Source organism: Dipodomys spectabilis, unplaced genomic scaffold, assembly GCF_019054845.1.
Source record: "Dipodomys spectabilis isolate Male_0828 unplaced genomic scaffold, ASM1905484v1 ptg000254l, whole genome shotgun sequence".
NCBI classification, from domain to species: Eukaryota; Metazoa; Chordata; class Mammalia; order Rodentia; family Heteromyidae; genus Dipodomys; species Dipodomys spectabilis.
Genome location: NW_024870931.1, coordinates 2,176,885 through 2,198,548, shown reverse-complemented (window position 1 = coordinate 2,198,548; position 21,664 = coordinate 2,176,885). Strand labels below are relative to the sequence as shown.

The 21,664-nt window shown below is 36.8% G+C and overlaps 1 pseudogene; it reads right to left on the bottom strand.

Annotated features, from left to right (window-relative positions):
• Nucleotides 1-21,664, bottom strand: part of LOC122124920 — a 313,048-nt pseudogene that overhangs the window by 60,723 nt on the left and 230,661 nt on the right.

Here is a 21,664-nt window from a genome sequence, read left to right as displayed (position 1 = left end):
CTTCTATTTTCTACATTGTAACACTGCTAGTGGTTCATACCTGTAATTATAGCTACTCAAGAGGCTGAGATCCTAGGATGGCAGGTCAAAGAAGTCAGACTGGGCAGAAAAATACCAGAAAATCTTATCTCCAATTAACCAGCAAATAACCAGAGGTATGTCTCAAGTGGTAGCATACTAGCCTCAAATCTCAAATAAATAGAGAGAGAATCCAAGGCCCAGAGTTCAAGTCTCAATTCCGGCACACAGAAAAACAAACAAAAGAATACTGCTATGGGGGGGAGGGGAGCATAAAAATATAAAAAATAAAAAAGAATACTGCTAAAGGAAAGTTTTTGATGATTAGAAGGGGCTCAAGATTTATAATTTTATATTATATACGTATATAATATGTGCAGCTGTAATTTAAAATATATAATCAATTTATACATGTAAGAGAGTCCAATCATGATATAGATTATCTAATATGTTTTTTCCTTTTTTTTACTTTATTTATTGTGAAAATACTGTACAGAGGGGTTATAATATATTTTTCTATGGACGAACAAAGACAAGAATTTCTTTTTTAGAAGCCAAACAAGTAAGAATATGAAGTGAAATACTTAAACTCTACTAAAAACAAAAATAACTAACCTGGAATTCTGAACCCATGAAATTATTCTTCATCAGTCACATAAATATATTTGACATCTACATTAGAAGGGATTGTATTCAAGTTCACACATGAAAAAAAAAGGTCACACATGAGCTTTCATTGAGACAGAGAAAATTCCAGGTCAGAAGATAAATGAAAACAATAGAAATAATATAATACCTGTTCTTGGACCAAATAGAATTAACCTTGAAATCCATAATAGAAATTAATAATAGAAAGATACTTAAAGATTAAACACAGCTAGGTGTCCAGGGTACATATCTGTTGTCTTAGCTATGTGAAAGGCTGAGACTAGGCAGATTGATGTTCCAGGCCAGCCGGGGTGGAAAACAAAAGTCTTCAAAACTTCATTTAATGGAATGAAGATGGTATACACCAGTCATCTCAGCTATGATGAAAATCCATATGGGAAGGAGGTGAGACACATCTCAGAAGTATATAACCAATGCTAAAAAGACTGGAGATATGGATCAGCAGTATGACACCTGACTAGCAAATGTGAGGGCCTGAGTCAATCTCCAGTGTCACCTAAACAAAGAAACGAACAAATATATCTCAAACTGTGAAATGCATCAGAAGTAGTGCTTTGAAAGAAACTTCTAGCACTGAATGCATACAGTAGGAGGTAGATCTCAAGTTATTAAACCAAGTTTCTATTTTAGTTAACTAGAAAAATTCCTGAGTTCAATCTCTAATACCACTACCACCACCCAGAAAAAATAAATGAAACTTGTAGAAAATCCATACACCGAAACCTGCAACGATAAATTCAAAAGTAATTCTTTGAAAAGATCAAGAAAATCAGTAAGATACTACTTAAGACGAGGATAAGATATATTAACAATATGAGAAATAAAAGAGATCTCTGATGATTTCAATGATGTTAAAGGATAATAAAGATAACAAAGGAATATAGGAATATTGTGAACAATCCTATGCCACAAATTTGATAATCTAAATGTAATAGACCAATTTCTTCCAAAATATCTGTCAAAACTTACACAAGAAGAAAATCAAGCAGAATAAGTCTGAATCAATTGAAAAAAAGTGAATAGCTAGGATTACAGGTGTGAGAACCAGAACCTGTCCATCTTAATGTATTTTTAATGACTTCAAGTCTATCAAGTTATCACAAAGACTGTGAAATCTTATTACTTATTTATCCCTTTTTATACTAGGTGCTATTCTAGTTATTTTTCCATGTATTATTAACCTGTGTGATAGTTACATTAGGCTTTGGGGTCGGTATAACTACAAATTTTCCAGAAAGAAATGGATGCAAAGTAAATTGTTCAATTCTATGAGGCGGGTTAAATGGCAGACCGGGGGTTCAAACCAGAATTTGGTGCTTGTGCCTTAATGCAGTGTACTCCTCTCTGTGCCACTTCTGTGAGATAGGATGCATTTATAATTCCCTACCTGGATTTCTATTTCACTTTGAATTCTATAGGATTTGCTATGGGTTCCATAGCTTTGTTTTTATTTCCTCTGCTGTAATTTTAGGTCTTAGAAAGGGCAGTGATTATTTTTTACTCTGTCCTATTGTTTCAGACTTTTAGACTATATATGGACCCAGCATTATGAAGCAATTTTCCACTGGTCTAGATAATTTAGCACACACTGCAAACTCTGAAAGCTTCAATTGGGAGATATGTCCAATTACTTTCCACTCTATTTTTATGTAATAATCAATTTTGAAAGCATAACCCATATTCTGTTTGTAGGATTTGCATTTTGCTTAAAATAAAGTCCAATTTCTGAGATTCTCTAATAACCATTGTCGATTATCCAAAACCTTAGCAAGTCAAATACTTGTCTCACTTCTTCGTCTACCAAAAAGAAACCTGGAGTTCCCCAATCTTAATATTTTGTGCCATTTTGAGCATAATAATGTAACAGGTCCGAAGGCCCTTTGTCTGAGGGGCACTATCATTTGGGCTCAGAGATTAACCAAAAGCAGTATAAAAGCTTGGCATCTCAGATTCCACTTTATATCCACCTACCAGACCAATGACTTACTGTATCCAGGTTTCAGCTGAGAAAACCTGAGATGATGAACTGCCTGGCTCTCTATGAGTACTGCCTTCCACCTCTCACCACATGAACACGTGTGTGACTGGGACTTTAAAATTATACATTTGTTATTGGATGCTGGTGTCTCACAGCTGTAATCCTAGCTACTCAGCAGGCTGAGATCTGAAGATCCTGATTCAAAGCCAGCCAAGGCAGGAAAGTCAGTAATATTTATCTCCAATTAGGTACCTCTGAAAAGCCCAAAGTGGAGCTGTGGCACAAGTGGTAGAGTGCTAGCTTGACTAAAAAAGCTAAAGGAGAGCATCCAGGCCCTGAGTTCAAGCCCTAAGAGTAGAACAAAAAACAAAACAACAAAAACAAAAAATATGCATTTCTCTCCTGCCACTGCCTTTTCCTCCTCTATAAAGCTAAAGAAAATGTGTACTCAACTTGGGAGGGGGAAGGAAGGAGCTGGGGAGGTGGGGAGGGAAGGTATGGTAGAGGAAAAACAAAGGAGGAGGAAACAATGTTCGAAAGGAAATGTATTCATTACCTTACTCATGTAACTGTCCCGCTGTATTCTATTTTTACAATAAAAAACATAAAAAAGAAGAAAATATATCCTCAGACTGGACCTATGGAACCAGGAGTATATTCCTGGACCCTGTAACAATGGGTTTCATCTATCAAAGTTAATGGACGTATCTTTGATGCTTATATTCATAAGCCATCTATTTTGGCATTTTGAATTTATGACAACTTTTTTTATTAGCTTTGAGACTTGAACTCAGAGCCTTGCACTCTTGCTTGGATTCTTCTCTCAAGGCTGGTGATCTCCCACTTGAACCACAGCTCCACTTCTGACTTCTTGTGGGTTAATTGGAGATAAGAGTCTCTTGGATTTGCCTACCTATTCTCATTTTGAACTGTGATCCTCAGATCGCAGCTTCCTGAGCAGCTTAGAATACAGGCCTGAGCCGCTGGCACCCTCCTATAACAAATATTTTTAACTTTTCAAAACCTCTGTGATCACCTGCCCTTGGAACAGGTAGCAGTACTCTGTTATATATCAATTTTCCTCCACAGCACCTAAGCAATTGTCCCAGAGAAATCTTCCCTTACCTCCTACTACCTTGTCCCTAGACCCTTCTATAACCGCAATTTCTGTCTCTCTGCTCACACTGTCTTCATTTTTTCCACACTACTTACTGTCTTCTAAAATAACAAGCTTAACTATAGGAAATTGTGATTCCCTTAGGGTAGAAGCTCTTGTTTGGTTTCTATGTTTGCTTCCACATGGTCCAATATTAGAACAAGACATTTTATCTGCTTCATCAGTCACCTATCCCTACTTCCCTAAATCCAGTACCTGGCAGATATAATAAAATATAAACCATCTTTTCTATCTCAATCATTTCCTTCAATACTGAGTTAAGATAAAAAATCAAGATGATAATTTACAGCACTTCCACAGAGAAGGCCTTTGGGTGTGATTTCTCTACATGTCTAATGATACACCTTTCTATACACACACACATCAACCTTGATCCCAGCACACATTGTGAGCATGCCACAGCCAGTGCTCTGTCATGGGATTGTAATATAAAGTCCATTTAATAGTGTCATTACACAATTGATATTTTTGTGTTTCCCTGTGAGCATGGTACTTGTTAACTTTGTAGCAAATTTAACAAGCATCTCAGTGACAACCAAACCTCTACAATTTTTTCCTGTGAAAGGTGCAATGGGGAATGATACCAGGCAGGCCTGTATCCTTATATTGATTGACTTAATCAATTTTATGATGGAATCATTATTTTGAACTTATTCTGCTAAACTGTAGTTGGTTTGCCAGAAATGTGGCTATGTATTTTTTGAAAATGGAAGAGCTTTGTGGTGCTAGGTCCTCTCAGGAGCAAACCCACACGAAGGGATAGATTTTTCTTTTTCTTTTTTTTAATTTAATTTTATTTTATTTGTGAACATACTGTACAGAGGGGTTAAAATTACATGGGCAGAATAATGCGTACATTTCTTACCAAGCATTGCAGCCTCCTCCTTTGTTTACCCTTCACATCCCTTCCCAGCCTACCTCCTCTCCCCCCCCCCCCCCCCCGCAATCCCAATCCTTCTCCTTTCCCCACCCCTCCCCCTCTCCCCCCGCACCGACGTTGTAAAGCTCATTTTGGACATGACAACCTGTACTTCTCATTGTTGCAACAGGTCCACCTGTTTCCTCAAACAACTGGTTTTTCCCCATCTCCTCCACAAGTTATACTGACATCCAATATAGTGAAAGCAAGGTTATACTGTGGGGGAGGGACATACAAAGCAACAAAGAGATAATCTTATAAATGCGTTAGAAACACGTGCATGAAAGAAAAAAGCATTAAAATACATATCTAAGGGTTCATTTTCCTGACATCACATTATCTGGCCTTTTCCGCTTGACTCATATATATACTAGATATTGCAAATAAGGGAAACCATGGGACCTATGTTTCTTTGGGCCTGGATTACTTCACTTAATATAATTTTTTCCAATTCCTAAAAAATGGGGCAATGTCATTCTTTTTGATGGAGGCATAGAATTCCATTGTGTATATATACCACATTTTCTTGATCCATTCCTCTACTGAGGGGCATCTGGGTTGGTTCCATATCTTAGCTATGGTAAATAATGCTGCAATAAACATAGTCGTGCTGGTAGCTTTAGTGTGGTGTTGTTCGTAAACATTTGGGTAAATGCCCAAAAGTGGGATTGCTGGGTCATAGGGGAGTTCTATGTGAAGTCTTTTGAGGAACCTCCATACTGCTTTCCAAAGTGGTTGAACAAGTTTACATTCCCACCAACAATGAAGTAAGGTTCCTTTCTGTCCACATCCCCTCCAGCATCTGTTGTTAGAGTTCTCGATTTTTGCTGTTCTAACTGGAGTGAGGTGATATCTCAATGTTGTTTTGATTTGCATTTCTTTTATGGCTAGGGATGTTGAACATTTTTTCATGTGCCTATTGGCCATCCTTCTTTCTTCTTCAGAGAAGTTTCTCTTTAAGTCTTTCGCCCACTTATTTATTGAGCAGTAGTTTCTTTGAGGATTTGTTGCTGGGGGGTTTAATTGTTTGAGTTCCAAGTATATTTTAGATATGAGACCCTTGTCCATTGTATGGCTAGTAAAGATCTTCTCCCAAACCGTGGGCTTTCTATTGATCTTGCTAGCTATGTCATTTGCCATGCAGAAGCTCTGCAACTTCATGCAATCCCATTTGTCCAACCTTTCTTTGATTTGTTGTGTTTCCGGGTCTCTATTCAGAAAATTTCGGCCTGAACCAAGGAGACCTAGGGTTTCTCAAATTCCATCCTGTAATGTTTTCAGAGTGTCTGCTTTGACTTCAAGGTCTTTGATCAATTTGGAGTTGATTCTGGTGCAGGGTGATATATAAGGATCTAGTTTTTGTTTTCTAAAAGTAGTTAACCAATTTTGCCAGCACCATTTACTGAAGAGGCTGTCTTTCTTCCATTCTACTGTTTTAGCTCCCTTATCGAAGATTAGATGGCTATAGGTCTGTAGGTTCATTTCTGGGTTTTCAATTCAATTCCATTGGTCCTGAGGTCTGTTCTTATGCCAAAACCAAGCTGTTTTGATTACTACGGTTTTATAGTAGAGTTTGAAATTTGGTGTTGATTTTCCTCCAGCAGTGTTCTTTCCGTTGAGGAGCGTTTTTCTATTCGGGGTCTTTTATTGTTCCATATGAATTTTTGGATTACCTCTTCTATTTCCTTGAAGAATGAGGGTGGAATTTTGATAGGAATTGCGTTGAATTTGTAGATAGCCTTGGGAAGTATTGCCATTTTCACGATGTTAATCTTTCCAATCCAGGAGCATGGGAGGTTTTGTCATTTTTTAAGTTCTGTTTGATTTCCTTTTTCAAGATTTTAAAGTTTTCATCATAGAGGTCCTTCACTTCTTTGCTTAAGTTAATTCCTACGTATTTTATTTTCTGTGGGGCTATTAAAAATGGAATTGCTTTGCTAATTTCAGCCACACTTTTCTCATTGTTGGCATACAGAAAAGCCATTGATTTTTGGGGGTTAATTTTATAACCTGCTACTTTGTCAAAGTTTTGAATCAGCTTGAGTAATTTGGGAGTGGAGTCTATGGGATTCTTTAAATATAAGATTATGTCATCTGCAAAGAGGGAGAGTTTTATTTCTCATTTCCCTATTTGGATCCCCTTTATGTCTGCATCTTGTCTTATTGCTGTAGCTAGGCATTCTAATACTAGGTGGGAAAGAAGTGGAAATTATAAGAGGAAAAAAAAGTTACTGGAAAACAATTTTTTTTTTAAAAAAAGGCGAAAATTAAAAATTGAAAAATGTTTTAGAAAAGAAAAAAAAATTTATATATATAAGATACCAAAAAAAAAAAAAAATAGAGGAAGAAGAAAAAAAAAAGTTCTTTGGTTTTTTTTTTAATTTTTTTGGGAAGGGTGGGAAGAATCCTGTATCTCCCTTGTGTCTGTAACCAACCTCTTGTTGGAGTCTCTGGTCTGCTTGAGGTCCTGTGGCTTGATTGGTTTCTTAAGTCAGTTTGTTCGAACAGGCAGAAAAATGCTCTGCTTTACCCAAGATTTTGAGATTCCTCCTCCCAGGTTAGTTTAATGGGACGGTGATCTGCTTTGAGAATCACAAAAGAGGGGGATGCAGTGATGAGGCTAGGTTCTGGGTAGAGTTGAGGCCTTTTAACAAACAGTAGCTTTTCCCTGGGGCTATTTTGTGAAAAACTCACAGAGCCCAGCCTGGAGCCATTCTCAGGGTTTCTGTTTTTCAATTGATTGTGGAGGCTGCTAGAGGGAGGGGCAGCCTCTGGCTCTGGTTACCCAGTGAGGAAAGCCTCTCCTATGGCTGGCGCCTTAGCTGGTGACTTCCCTGGATGGAGCTGAGTCTGGCAGGTCACTTCGCTGTTAAGTTCTTGTGACCTGCTAAATGACTCGTTTTATTCCAAGGCCTGAGCTGGAGCTAGCAGCTCCTCCGAGCTTTGTTGGTATCCAAGATGGTGATCACCGGTGCTGGGGGGGAGGGGTGGTCTTCCTTCCTCTGCTCCCTGAGAAGGAGTGAGGACGTCAGGCTTCTACTCACACCGAGTCTTGGTTCCTGGGTCGTCTCTGGTCTGCATACTGCAGGATGAAGATGTCCACTCCTTGTCGGTTCTTGCTGGTGTTGAGTAGAATCCGCTCACCCGCTGGGTCTGGCTCCTTCGTCCCGGACTCTCTGTGGCTCAGGTATGGGTGCCCTGGGGTCGCCGCTGCAACCCTGCTGCTGGCAAGCGCTCAGATGTGTCTCCTTGCCTTGGCTTCCCCTTTCTTGCCTAACTCTCTGTCCTGTGATGGCACACTTGGTGTGATTCTCTGGCTTAGGACTGTTCACTGGAACTCTAAAACTGCTTTCTATGCGATAGCTTGTTCAAATTCCAGCTTCTCCTCCGCCATCTTCCCGGAACTCTCAGGGATAGATTTTTCTATATTTCTTGCTCAACAATCTATTTTGTAAATATTTCTAATTGTGGATTATTTTTTGCCAGTCCTCTTGAACTCAAGTCCTGTGCAATGTCCCTGAGTTTCTATTGCTCAAGGATAGCACTCTACCACATGAGCCACAGCAACACTTCTGGCCTTCAATGAGGAATTGAACCAAGAACTTCATGCAAGCACTCTACCACTAAGCCACATTCCCAACATATGGGTTGTGTGTGTGTGTGTGTTTGTGTGTGTGTGTGTGTGTGTGTATTGGTTCTGGGCTTGAACTCAGGGATTGAACTATCCCTGAACTTTTGTGCTCAAGGCTACTGCTATATCACTTGATAACTCCACTCCAGGGTTTTGGTGACTAATTGGAAATAACAATCACACCAACTTTCTTGTTCAGCCTGGCTTCAAACCATGATCCTCAGATCTCATCCTCCTGAGTAGCTAGAATTACAGGCATTGGAAATCTAATTCTGTTTGTTTTATTTTTGCTTGCAAATAAACCTATGCACATTGAATTTCAAACTTTACACTGGAATATTGTTTATATGTCTGATGAATAGTGATATTTCTATTGCCATGTTCATCAGAAAAGTATGAATAATTTCTGAAATTGGGTCATTATTTCTGTAGTCAATAACAGTGTGATAACAAGTCCAGTCTCCGGCAAATGATTTAAAAATATATTCTCTGAGATCAATTCATCTTTTTAAGTTTGTACCTATCTTCAGTGATCTTAAGCATCACTTAAGGAATAATAATAGGAAGTACTAGTTTGGGGACTAAAATAAGTGCTCTTGCATTTTACATTAATGAAATGTACCTGAGAAAAATTAAGTTTTTATTACCTTTTCTCTGAAATTTCCAAACTACCAACAGATTATTTGATAACCTGAACTTAGTAGTGACTCTGGGGAGGAAGGACCTTGATTTGCAGCATTTGCCAAATTTTGTGCTGTAAGTACTCCCATAATGGGCTATTTTAAGCTATTCAAAAGTTAAGCCATTTTAAATTTCTAAGTACTTTGTCACGGATTTTTGTAAAGTCAAAGATGCATTAGCCTTCCAGCTGACTATTATACTATGAAACTCCTCTTCAAAAACATTGGCCAAGATAGAAAAATAACAGTTACTCTGTCATTTCAGAACTAAAATATGTGGCTTAGATGGTAAGACTTCCTTCAGTGCAGTTTACTCTATGGTTAACAGGTGGCTTATTGGCTTTCAACTGTTGATAATCAAACACTGATCCTAGATTCAGAATCAAAGTAAAACTTCACAGTTACAGCCCGAGTTTATTCAGTACTTGCTTTTAAATTAGAAAATAAGCTTAAATAGTTAAAACAAAAATAGGACACAGATTTACTTACATCCGTAAAAAAGATAAATAAATATTTAATGGTTTAAATTGTGACCTTCAAAAATAGGTACAAAGTCTGACCCTTCTATTATCTTTGCGTACCTGGGAGTATGATCTCATTTAAACATAGGCTCTGTGGAAATGTAGTCAATAAAGGATCTTAGTGAGACAACATGTGAATTTAGAGCAGACCCTAAACCCAATGATAAAGTAATTTCAGGGATTGGATTTGTTTGGGTTGTTGTGCAGTACGGCACAAATCAAATTTACCCGAAAGACTCAGCTACTCAATCCCAAGCTGCTTGTTGCCCATGGAAATATGACCTGCTAGATCTTCTGCATTTTGTTCTTTTGTTTCGTTTGGTTTTGTTTTCCTGAGGAGAAGCCAGAAGCTAGATTTTCATTTGATAGCCCTGTAGTTTTAAATGTCTCAAGCAAAGGAAAAGGAAGAAAAGAGAAAGAAAATGATTGGTTCTTTTCAGCTTTTGAACAAATGTCTGACCTTCGCTTTATAAAATAAAGTCTAGATCTAAAAGAGTTATGCTAATTTGTTGCTTGGTAATTGTCATTGTTTCTCAGTGCCTTCAATTAACAATGCTTCCAAATAAAATAAGCTTAAAATTTGTCATCCTTTATCATCCTTGTTAGAGTGGCGGATGTGTATACAGGAATATCTTAAATTTACAGGCAACTGGTTTTCTAGAACCTTTTTGAAGTAAAGAATTTCAAATGATGAAAGAGTGGTATTACAAAACAATAATTTATTTTGAAGGTTCAGCTTTTTCATATACTCCAAGGTAAGCTATTGGGCTGTTGGGTGCTCATAATAAAATGATTGTATAAAGAATTTGAATCTCCCATTTTAGGTTTTAAGCCTACAACTTTTAGAACTAGTTATGTCTTAGAAAAGTCAACTATCCAAGTGAAAAAGGAAATCCATTTTCTCAATTTTCAATCTAATTTGAAGAACATATTTTTAGCTATGGGAACAATAGTTAGCTCTGCCTGATGACATGTTGTCTTTAAATTTTATGAAAAGAAAGAATTAGAAACAATTTCGAGGCTATATATTGCAGAACATAGAGGAGGAGGTTATATTGTATTTTGATTCTTTATTATTATATGCTGTGAGGTTACAAAAGATGGTGACAATTTACATTATTCAGAGGTACAGCTCATGAAGCACTGCCATGGTAGCTGGAAGTCTGACTACAGAATTGGTCCAGACAAGACGCGCCTGCCAAGAAAGCAAACTAAAATGACATGATATGATAAAAACAAATGAGTGAAAAAGTGGCTGTTTCCATAAAGCCATTTCCTATCAAAGAAAATGATGAAAGAAAGACAGATGGGCCTCATGGAGCAAGATGGTAAGGTTAACAGTGAGGATAAAATACCTAACTAAAGGCAGCCACTATTGTTGCATATATATTTAATAAGTTGAAATAAACAAGTGTATATAGCCATAAAGAGTAACTGTAGTTCATTGTAGTTCTCTGAAGAGGAATATGGGATATATGGAAAACAAATTATCATAGGAATAGGAATGAGCAACAAAGATTTGCATAAATGAAATAGAAATAAAAGCTGTTTTCTGGAAAATTAATTTTTTTATAGGTGGCTGATTCATAGATGATCTCTGTGAGTGTGTGTGTGTGTGTGCACGCGTTGTTGTCACTGGGCACTGGGACTTGAACTCAAGCCCAGGGTTCTACCCCATGAGCTTATTGCTCAAGGCTGGTGCTTTAGAAGTTCCAAATATAACTTCTCCTAGTTAGCTGGAGATAAAGTCTTCTCTGTCCTGGCTGTCTTCAAATTGTGATCCTCAGATCTCAGCCTCTTGAATAGTTACAATTACAGGCATGAGACATGAGTCAGTGGCTACCTGATAAGTCTATGCATGTTTTTGTGTTTTGTATGTTTTTAAATATTCTGTTTTAAGAAAAACCATGAAACATATGAAAATAAAACTTTGTTGAATTAAAATTTTAGCCAGACTTTCTGAAATATTAACTGCCTTAAGATAGGTATTGCCTGGGATTTCACTTCTAAAATAAATAATTTAAGCCTTTTTGTTTGAGAGATGAGAAATAATTTTCTTCTCAAATGCACATTTGCCAAAGCTTTTGGAATGTTGTCTCTAGTGATTTTGACTTTTTAAGGAGATGAATAATGATAAAATTATATTTTATTCAGGGTTCAGAAATCTATCAAACATTTTTGGTTTGCATAGATAAACAAATGGTTAACATTCTATTTTAAAATAAAACAAAATATTCTCTTTTGGTAAAGTTTCCCATAGAAACCTAAGAAAAATAAAATAAATAAATGAGAACATCACTGAGGCTTTGCTCCGAAAGATTTACAGTATCCAAAGGTTTTCACTTGCTTTGTTCTAATATTGTCCATGACCATTACATGGGTTTTCAGGAAAAGCTATTATCCATTATGTATACCATTCATAATTGACTCATAGCTCTTACCAACATGCTGTTGAAATTCTTTTCACTTACTATTTTGGGGACAAAGAAAATCTCAAGGGATTTTTATGCAAAATTGGTAGTATTTCCCCAATTTCAGAGTCCAGGAAGGCAATGTAAACTTTTATGACTCTCCTGAGTCTCAAATTATTCTGCTTTAAATATTCCCTGTATGAGAAATAAAAAGAAGCAATCTATATGTGTGAACTGTTTTTAATGTCAGTTTAAACAGATGTTTATCCAAAGAAGTCATACAAATCATCATCATTAGTCTTTGAGAGTATGTTCGCCATCATTATCAGGGAAAGGCAAGTAAAATTATCTTAAGATATTATTGCTGTTAAAATGGCTATTATAAAAAAGATAAGAAAACAGATAAGAGGAGTAAAAACAACTATTGTCAATCAGATAGAGAATTCAGAACCTAGATTTCAGAACCTTTGTGCTCTCTGGATGGTAATTCAAAATGGTGCAATAACTATGGAAACCAGTATGAAGATGCCTCATAAAACTAAAAATAAAACTTCTATATGATTAGTAATTCTACATTTGGATATATATCTAATTGATTAAAATCAAGATCCCATCAAAGACATTGGAGTCAAAGCAGACACTCTGAAAACATTACAGGATGTATTAGAAATAAACCCTAGGTCTCAGTGGCACAGTCCGAAATTTTTTTAATAGAGACCCAGAAACACAACAAATCAAAGAAAGGTTGGACAAATGGGATTGCATGAAATTGCAGAGCTTCTCCATGGCAAAGGACATAGCTAGCAAGATCAATAGAATACCGACGGATTGGGAGAAATCTTCACTAGCCATACATCGGACAAGGGTCTCATATTTAAAACATACCTTGAACTCAAAAAAAATAAATCCCCCAACAACAAATCTTCAAAGAAACAAGTGGGCTAAAGACTTAAAGAGAAACTTCTCTGAAGAGCAAAGAAGGATGGCCAATAGACATATGAAGAAATGCTTAACCTCCCTAGCCATAAAGAAATGCAGGAGCTGGGAAGGTTGCTCAGTGGTAGAGCGCTTGCCTTGCATGTATGAGGCTCTGAGTTCGATTCCTCATCACCACATAAGCAAAAAGAAAAAAAAAAGCCGGAGGTGGTGCTGTGGCTCAAGTGGTAGAACGCAAGCCTTGAGCTGAAGATCTGAGGGACAGTGCCCAGGCCCAGAGTTCAGGCTCCACGACCAGACCACCCCCCCAAAAAAGAAATGCAAATCAAAACAACATTGAAATACCACCACACTAGAGTTAGAATGGCTAAAATCATGAAGTCTAATAATAACAGATGCTAGAGGGGATGTAGACAGAAGGGAACCTTAATTCATTGTTGGTGAGAGTGTAAATTTGTTCAACCACTTTGGAAAGCAGTATGGAGATTCCTCAAAAGACTCCACATAGAACTCCCCTATGACCCAGCAATCCCACTTTTGGGCATTTACCCAAATGTTTATGAACAACACCACACTAAAGCTACCAGTACGACAATGTTTACTGCAGCATTATTTACTATAGCTAAGATATGGAACCAACCCAGATGCCCCTCAGTAGATGAATGGTTCAAGAAAATGTGGTATATATACACAATGGAATTCTCTGCCTCCATCAGAAAGAATGACATTGCCCCATTTGTTAGGAAATGGAAAGATTGGAACAAATTATATTAAGAGAATTAAGGCAGGCCCAAAGAAACATAGGTCCCATGGTTTCCCTTATTTGCAATATCTAGTATATGTCTGAGTCAAGCAGAAAAGTTCAGATAAGGTGATGTTAGGGAAATGAACGCTAAGATATGTATTCAAATGTTTTTTTTTTCTTTCATGAGATTGTTTCTAACACATTTATAAGATTATTTCTTTGTTGCTATGTATGTCCCTCCGCTACAGTATAACCCCTGCTTTCACTGTACTTGACGTTGGTATAATTTGTGTAGGGGAAGGGGAAAACAAATTGTTTAAATAGGGATACAGGTGGACCCATTGCAACAATGAGATGTACAAATCGTTATGTCTAAAACAAACTTTACAAACTTGGTGTGGGGGGGGAGTGAGGGGGAGGATTGGGTGGGAGGGAGGGGATAGGATGGGAAGGGATGGGAAGGGGAAACAAAGGAGTAGGCTACAAGAGGCTACAATGCTTGATAAGAAATGTACTCATGGGCTGGGAAGGTGGCTCAGTGGTAGAGCGCTTACCTTCCAAGCATGAGGCCCTGGGTTCGATTCCTCAACACCACATAAGCAAAAAGAAAAAACCGGAAGTGGCGCTGTGGTTCAAGTGGTAGGGTGCTAGCCTTGAGCTGAAGAGCTGAGGGACAGTGTCCACGCCCAGAGTTCAGGCTCCATGACCAGACTCCCCCCAAAAAAAAGAAAAGAAAAGAAATGTACTCATTATCTTTCCCATGTAATTGTAACCCTCTGTACAGTATTTTCACAATAAAAAATAAAAAATAAATAAAACAAAATCAGGATCCCAAATACCCATCAATATTTCATGTTCTTTGCAAAATTATTCACAATAGCCAATATAATGGACCAAACCAAGCATTCCCCAATAGATGAATGCAGAAAATACAGCATGTACATACAAAGGGATATAAGTGAGCCTTAAAAAATTCTGCTACAGAAAAGGTCAAAAGCTGTGCACATGTGGCCATAGAAGATGACCCTAAGCGAAATTAACCCCAAGATGGGGACAAAAGAGGTTTTTTCTTTCTCGCTGTTGTTTTTAATTTACTAGGTGAATTTTTTTGTATGTTCTTTCCATCATGGTATAACCCCTGTTGTCACTCTATTTGATTTCAGTGCTCTGCATCTTCTAATGTGAGGAGCGGAAGGGAAATAACAAAGTGCTGAAACAAGGATACAGTTTCACCCATTGTAACAATGAGATGTACAAGACACTTTGTTGAAAATGAACTTTACAACTCTGTACAACTTCGGTGTGGGGGAGAGGGAGGAGTTCGGGAGATGGGGAAGGAAGGAATAGTAGGGGAAAAACAAAGGAATAAGTAACAATGCTCGATAGGGAATGTATTCATTACCTTATTCATGTAACCATAGCCCCTCTGTAGAGTATCTTTACAATAAAAAAAATAAGTTCTGCTACATTCCCCAAAAGGTGTGAACTGGAGGACTTTATGTTAAGTGAAATAGGCCAGTCACAGAAGAATGCCTACCAGATTTGGCTTCTATGAGGTAGCTATAATGATCAAACCTACAGAGACAGGGAACATAGTGGTGGTTTCCAACAACTGAGGGGAAGGGGAAAGTGGAAAGTTGCTTGATGAGACTAATGATTGGGATTATTTTTTCTTGTGACTATCCTGGGACTTTAACTCAAGGCCTGGATGCTATTTTGCTGAAGTCTAATGCTCTACCATTTGAGTCACATCTCCAATTACAAATTTCTTAGTACTTAATTAGAGATGAGTTTTATGGGCTTTCTTGCCAGGGCTCACTTCGTACCAGGATCTGTAGATCTCAGCCTCCTGAGTAGCAAATATTACAGGCATGAGCCACTGGTGCCCAGTAAGAAAAAAACTTTATGTTGGATAAGTATGTTCTGGAGATTGGTTTACAATATGGTGCTTGTAGTTAACAATTCAATATTGCATATGCCAAAATTTAAGATGTTTATATTTCATAGCAAGAGTTTTTGCTACAAAAGAAAAACAAGGGAATATGAAGAAATTTTGGGTTGGATATGTCTATTACCAGGAGGGAAAAAGGAGCAAATTATTCTGTAATCTGTTTATATTATCTCCAAAGGATCATGCTATTGGTAAGCCAACAAGCCCAAAAGCTTTGTCTGCATTTAGCAGGTGACAGTGGTAATCATTTCTACTAGACATTAAATCAGCAATGTCGAGTAGAAATCTAGAGTGGGAAAGTGAATGTTTATGGCTTTTGAAGTTCTAAGTTCCTGGAAATTTCCATACTGATTACAAACAAGTGAGGAGAAATAGGTGAAATTAATCCACACAAATATACTCTAAAACGTCCAATTGTTGAGCGTACAGTGGTCCTGCAAATCACACACTCTCAAACATATTTCTCATCAATTTCTGAAAACCACTCACAAAATTCTCAAGTAGAGAGAAAACTTTTGAAAGAATTTTATATTTAAAATGCTAATTGGAGTCATATATTGCTTTTTTGATTGGGAATTTAGTTTGTCAGGTAGCATTATATTTCTTCTAGAGTTAATAAGGTTTATAAAAAGATGAGGAAAAGTAAGAATGTTCCTAACCATTGCAAAGATACATGCATTTCCCTGTCCTGAATAAGAATCAATTTTCAATACCCAAGATCCCTTCTTTTATGAAAATATGACCTTTATAGAATTATAAATATCAGAACATGCCCTTTTTAATTGTCCAAATTTCTGACAGGAAAATATCTAAATTATTTACCGTCAGCTTTCTTACTTTCATACTCTTAGCTCTAAGCCCAGTGCTTGACATGTAAGTGTCTAATAATTGTTAGATGAGAGGAAAGGTATTCTTAGAAAAATTCAGTCCTTTTGATCAAAGATATAGCCTCTGTCAGTATTGTTACCTTGTCACCATAAGGTATTCATTAACAACTTTTGTCAATGTAGGAGAAAATCTTGTCAAAGTAACGATGTTTTATAACAAAGGCAAGGCTTGCCATGAAAAATTTTAACCTGGGAAATGAAATCAGTATTAATCAGTGAAAAACATTATATTTTCATCTCTGTCACTATAGTAGCAACTGGATTTCTGCTTGTTTTGACCTCTATCCTTTATCTTCTATCCTCTATCTTCTATCCTTTATCTCTGCTCTTTCAGAACTAGGACTGAGAAGGAGTTCATGTCCAAGGAGGGGGATAGAAGAATAAGATAGAGTAGAAAGAAGGAAAAAATTATTGTAGAATATTAATAGATTTCAGTATAATGCTGCCCATTTAGGAAGTATATATGGGTACTTATTTTTATCCAAACATATGAAAATACTAAGATGGTCTCAGTAACAATAGCACTTAAACCAAAATTACACCAAAGCCTAGTGTTTACACCAGGTGGTCACAACAGTTCAGGAGAATTGAGCATCAGCAATTGCACATCATAACGAAGGATGACAGGTTGTGTTCAGGATGAAAAAGGAGTCAAATGACCCAAGAAGGGATTAATGATGATAACTCAGTTTTTCTCTACCACCTTGGAGACAACTCTAGAAGATCTTAATAATATTAAAAAATAATAATAAACACATAGAAGTGTAACAATATTAACAATACAGGTCGATATCTTAAGATGCACAATGGATTATGGTTAACCTTGTCATAATTTAAAAGTACAACTTACAACATAACAATGCAGATAAAATGATTAGTGTAACTGACTGTAGAATGCATCATTTTAGTTGTAGACCCTGAACCACGAAGATATTTTGAATTGTGGTCACTTTTGTAGTCATGTTTGTAATATTTGTGATGTTATTCTGGATACATAAAAGGCAAATGAATGGTTTAATATTATTAGTAATAAATATTTTCAGAGTCAGAGATGAAAGAAGAGGAGAAAGCTGAGGAGAGAAATTCAAAGATGTTGAAGTAAAAACCTTGTGTCTTTAAATTTAAGTTAGAAATATTAGGCAGAATTCATGATTGCTATTTTCCCCTCTAAGGAAAAATGCAGGTGTTTTTAAGGCATGGGAGTATGACAAATCAGATGCAATGAACATGAAGAATTCCAAATTGTCATATAAAAATGTGCTCCTAAATGGACCCAGAGCTCCTTGGGAAAATGGTTGGTTCTTTGTGTAGGACAGGAAGTATTCTTTCAGTATGAACATCTGATGTATTTTTGTATCAGAAAGCAAGAAACAAAAACTAATGGGGTTATGTCAAAAATAGGATGCAAAAATCTAGTTGCCAGTGGCTCATGCCTATAATCCTAGCTATTCAGGAGGTTGAGATCTCAGGTTTGAAGGCTGCCAGGGCAGGACTCTGATCTCTGGCCAACCACCAGAAAACCAGAAGGTAATGATATTGTTCAAAACATGTTTAGCTGACTTATGTAACTGTAACATCTCCATATATCACTTTATAATAATAATAAAAGTGCACAAAAGGAAAATAAAGTAAAACTAACAAGAATAAAATTGCAATGTAACATAAGTTGCTTCTGTTGGTACTTAAAAGGAGGCAGAGGAACAAAAATGAAAATCACATACCAAACTCATTGAAATATGTATGTCATTGTTAAAACATCAACTCATTATTTTAACTATTAGTAACTTTAAAAAAAGTTAAGCAATTATCCTATATTTACTTACAAATGTTATTTCAGATAACTATAAAGAAATAAATTATAAAGGAATACAGAAAGATTCTAGTTAGTTAATTGTGAAGGGGAAAAAAAGTCATATTTAAACACTAAGTAATGATGAGCAATATATGCCAGAACTTTTAGCTAAAATCTTGATGTAGAGCTTTACAATGAAAGGAATCAAGTTGGCAAATCCTTGAATTCACTGATGGTCTCAGCACCAGTAACTTCTGGCATAATATATTACTAAAGCAATAGCACCTCCTATTATTTATCCTTAAGAGCACTTTCTCCTTCAAATAATGAATCTGATTCACTTCAGTATTTGGTGCTCATTTCCAATCAATGGGAAATACTTTAGTACCAGTCAATTGCCATAGGAAGAAATAACCACGTACATTTGCAGATATTCAAGAAAATAATTGACTAATTTCTATAATAAGCTAAAAACATAAAGGGAGAGAGTGAAAGAGCATGAGATTTTAAACAACTTAATAGACCAACAAATAGGAGCAATACAAGATAAACTCAGATATACAAGAAACATAGGAAAATGATGGTCCAAGGCAGGCCCCGAGAGAAAATGGAAATGGGTGACTCTCTCCAAAAAATAATGAAGGCAAAAGAAGGGCTTGGGACATGTCTCAAGTAGGAGATCACCTGCTGAGCAACTATAAAACCCTGGACTCAAATCCCAGTATAAGCAAACAAACAAAAAAGTAAGACCAATAAATATCAGCAGATTGATTTTTATGCTTATTTCCCAAAACAAAATGAAATAAAACAATGGTAATGATAATTTGGAAATGGGCTCCTAATTGAAATATAACAAAGACTCACTAATTTGGGTAGCTGTGATAATACTCCTTTAATTGTCAGAGACATCTTGAAATGTTAAAACATGGAATAACATGATTTTGCTATTGCTTTAAAATATTCAAGGAGAAAGAGAGTAGGAAGAAATAAAATAATTTTGGAAAAATGTTGATGGAGGTTTGAGGTAGTGAATGGGTGTTAGAAATGTTATACTTCGTTATACTTTTGTCTGGAAAATGTTATAATATTTCTTAAAAGTTTCACTTTTTGGTAAGTTACTCCATCACGTTACATAGAAGAAAAACATTTTAAAATATGGATTGCTAAAGTTTAGAGTTGAATCCAAGTTTAAGGAAGAAATTAAGTCATTTGGTTTAAACAATAAACAATCTGCCACAAACTGGTATCCTTGACTGATGTGGTGAGACTATCACAAACCTTGGAAGATGACAAAATAAGTCCAAACATGATGAAGAGAGTAAGTCTTATAGTAGTAGCTCTGGTCTTAGTCTGGTGTAAAATCATAAAATGTTAACACATGGTGCTGATATTTTTTAATAAATTTAACTGTATACTTAGTAACACATTTTGTAAGGCATTGAATCTGTGGGACCTTTGCTGTGCAAAGATTTGATGTATTAAAAGAATCAGTTATGTTAAATTATAATTGCAATGTTGTATAGAAATACTCAAATATGCTGGGCGCCAGTGGCTCACTCCTGTAATCCTAGCAAATGAGCTGGCTGAGATCTGAGGATCACGGTTCAAAGCCAGCCCGGGCAGGAAAGTCTATGAGACTCATCTCCAATTAACCACTAGAAAATTGGAAGTGGCGCTGTGGCTCAAGTGGTAGAGCACCCTCCTTGAGCTGAAGAGCTGAGGGACAGCATCCCAAGCCCAGAATTCAAGCCCCATGACAGACAAAAATAAAAATTAAAAAATTAAATAAATAAAGAAAGAAATACTCAAATCTGTAATCAATGGTTAGATGCTCAGAAAAATATTTGTTTCCAAACTTTCAAAAGATTCATAAGATTTTCATAAGATGCACAAAGGGACCTTAGTGAATTTTTGAATTATTTAGCACATACTTGGCATTTAAAAATCCTGTCAAAATTAGTAATCAGAAATTTAAAGCTTCTTGTTATTTTTTTTACTAAAGGAGAAAAAAATCCATCCTATGAAAATTGAAACACACTATGTTTATTTTAAGATGCTTTCTTTGTTCAGGATTTTATGAACTTTTTAGAATTCTAGTATCTTTCATTTGCATATTGAAAAGGAATCATGACACTTCCCATTTGTCATGACTGATATAAGTTGATCTGGTTATTTGCTGTTTAAAATAGAGGAGGTTGTGTGTTTGTGTACTGTTCATTCACATAATCATTTTCGTAATGAAATAATTGTATTTGCAATACATACCTCTTGGTGAATAAATCTGATCAGGACACTACTTAAGACAGACGTCACTGAGATATGCTAATGGGCAATGTATCTCCTGAGACAATAAAGACAATGATTACAGGACTAAATGTGCATATTTTAATTAATTAATTTTAATTTAAAAATTATTTTTTCATAGCTAGTCACTTTTTTTTTTGAAAGAATTCTGTTATATAACTGCAGTCTGAAGTTCTGTGCATTTGACATTTCAGGTATTCTAGAAATTGAATTTGAAGATTTCATTTATTTTTCCCAATAATATGTCAACCAAGAGATGTCTGTTCAGAAAGAGATCATTGTCTTCAGTGGTTCCGGGTAGATGGCAGAGGAGAAGCTGGAGGCTAAACAAGCTCTCACATATAAAGCAGGTTTAGTTTTCCAGTGAACAGTCTTATGCCAGGGAATCACACCAAGTGTGCCACTACAGTACAGAGACTTTGGCCAGAGAGGGAAAATCCAAGGAAGGAAACAGATTTGAGCAAATGCCAGAAGCCGCAGCTGCAGTGACGGCAGAGGTGGCAGCGTCCATAGCCACCATACTTGCAACACAGCGAGTGTGGGACACAGGTGCCAGACGCAGTGGGCATGCAGATTTACTCAACACCAGCAAGAACTGACAAGGAGCAGACATCTGCATCCTGCAGATCGCAGAAGAGAGACAACCCTGGAACCAAGACTCTTGCGTGAGAAGAAGCATGATGTCCTCACTCCTTCTCAGGGAGCAGAGGAGGGAAGGCCACGCCTCTCCATCCCCACTACCAGAGATCTCCATCTTTGACACTGACAAAGGGCTGGCTGAGCAGCTAGCTCCAACTCAGGACTTGGAAGAAAACAAAAGATTGATTTAGCAGGTCACAGGAACCTAACCTGACTTGGCAGGCTCAGCAACACCCAGGGAAAAGTCACCCAGCCCAGGCAGAAAAAGCTCCACCCATACAGGAGTGGTTTTGTTCACTGGGTAAACAGAACCAGAGGCAACCCCTTCCTATAGCAGCCTTGACAATCAATGGAAATTCAGTAAACATAAAGCACGAGAATGGCTCCAGGCTGGGCTCTGTGAGTG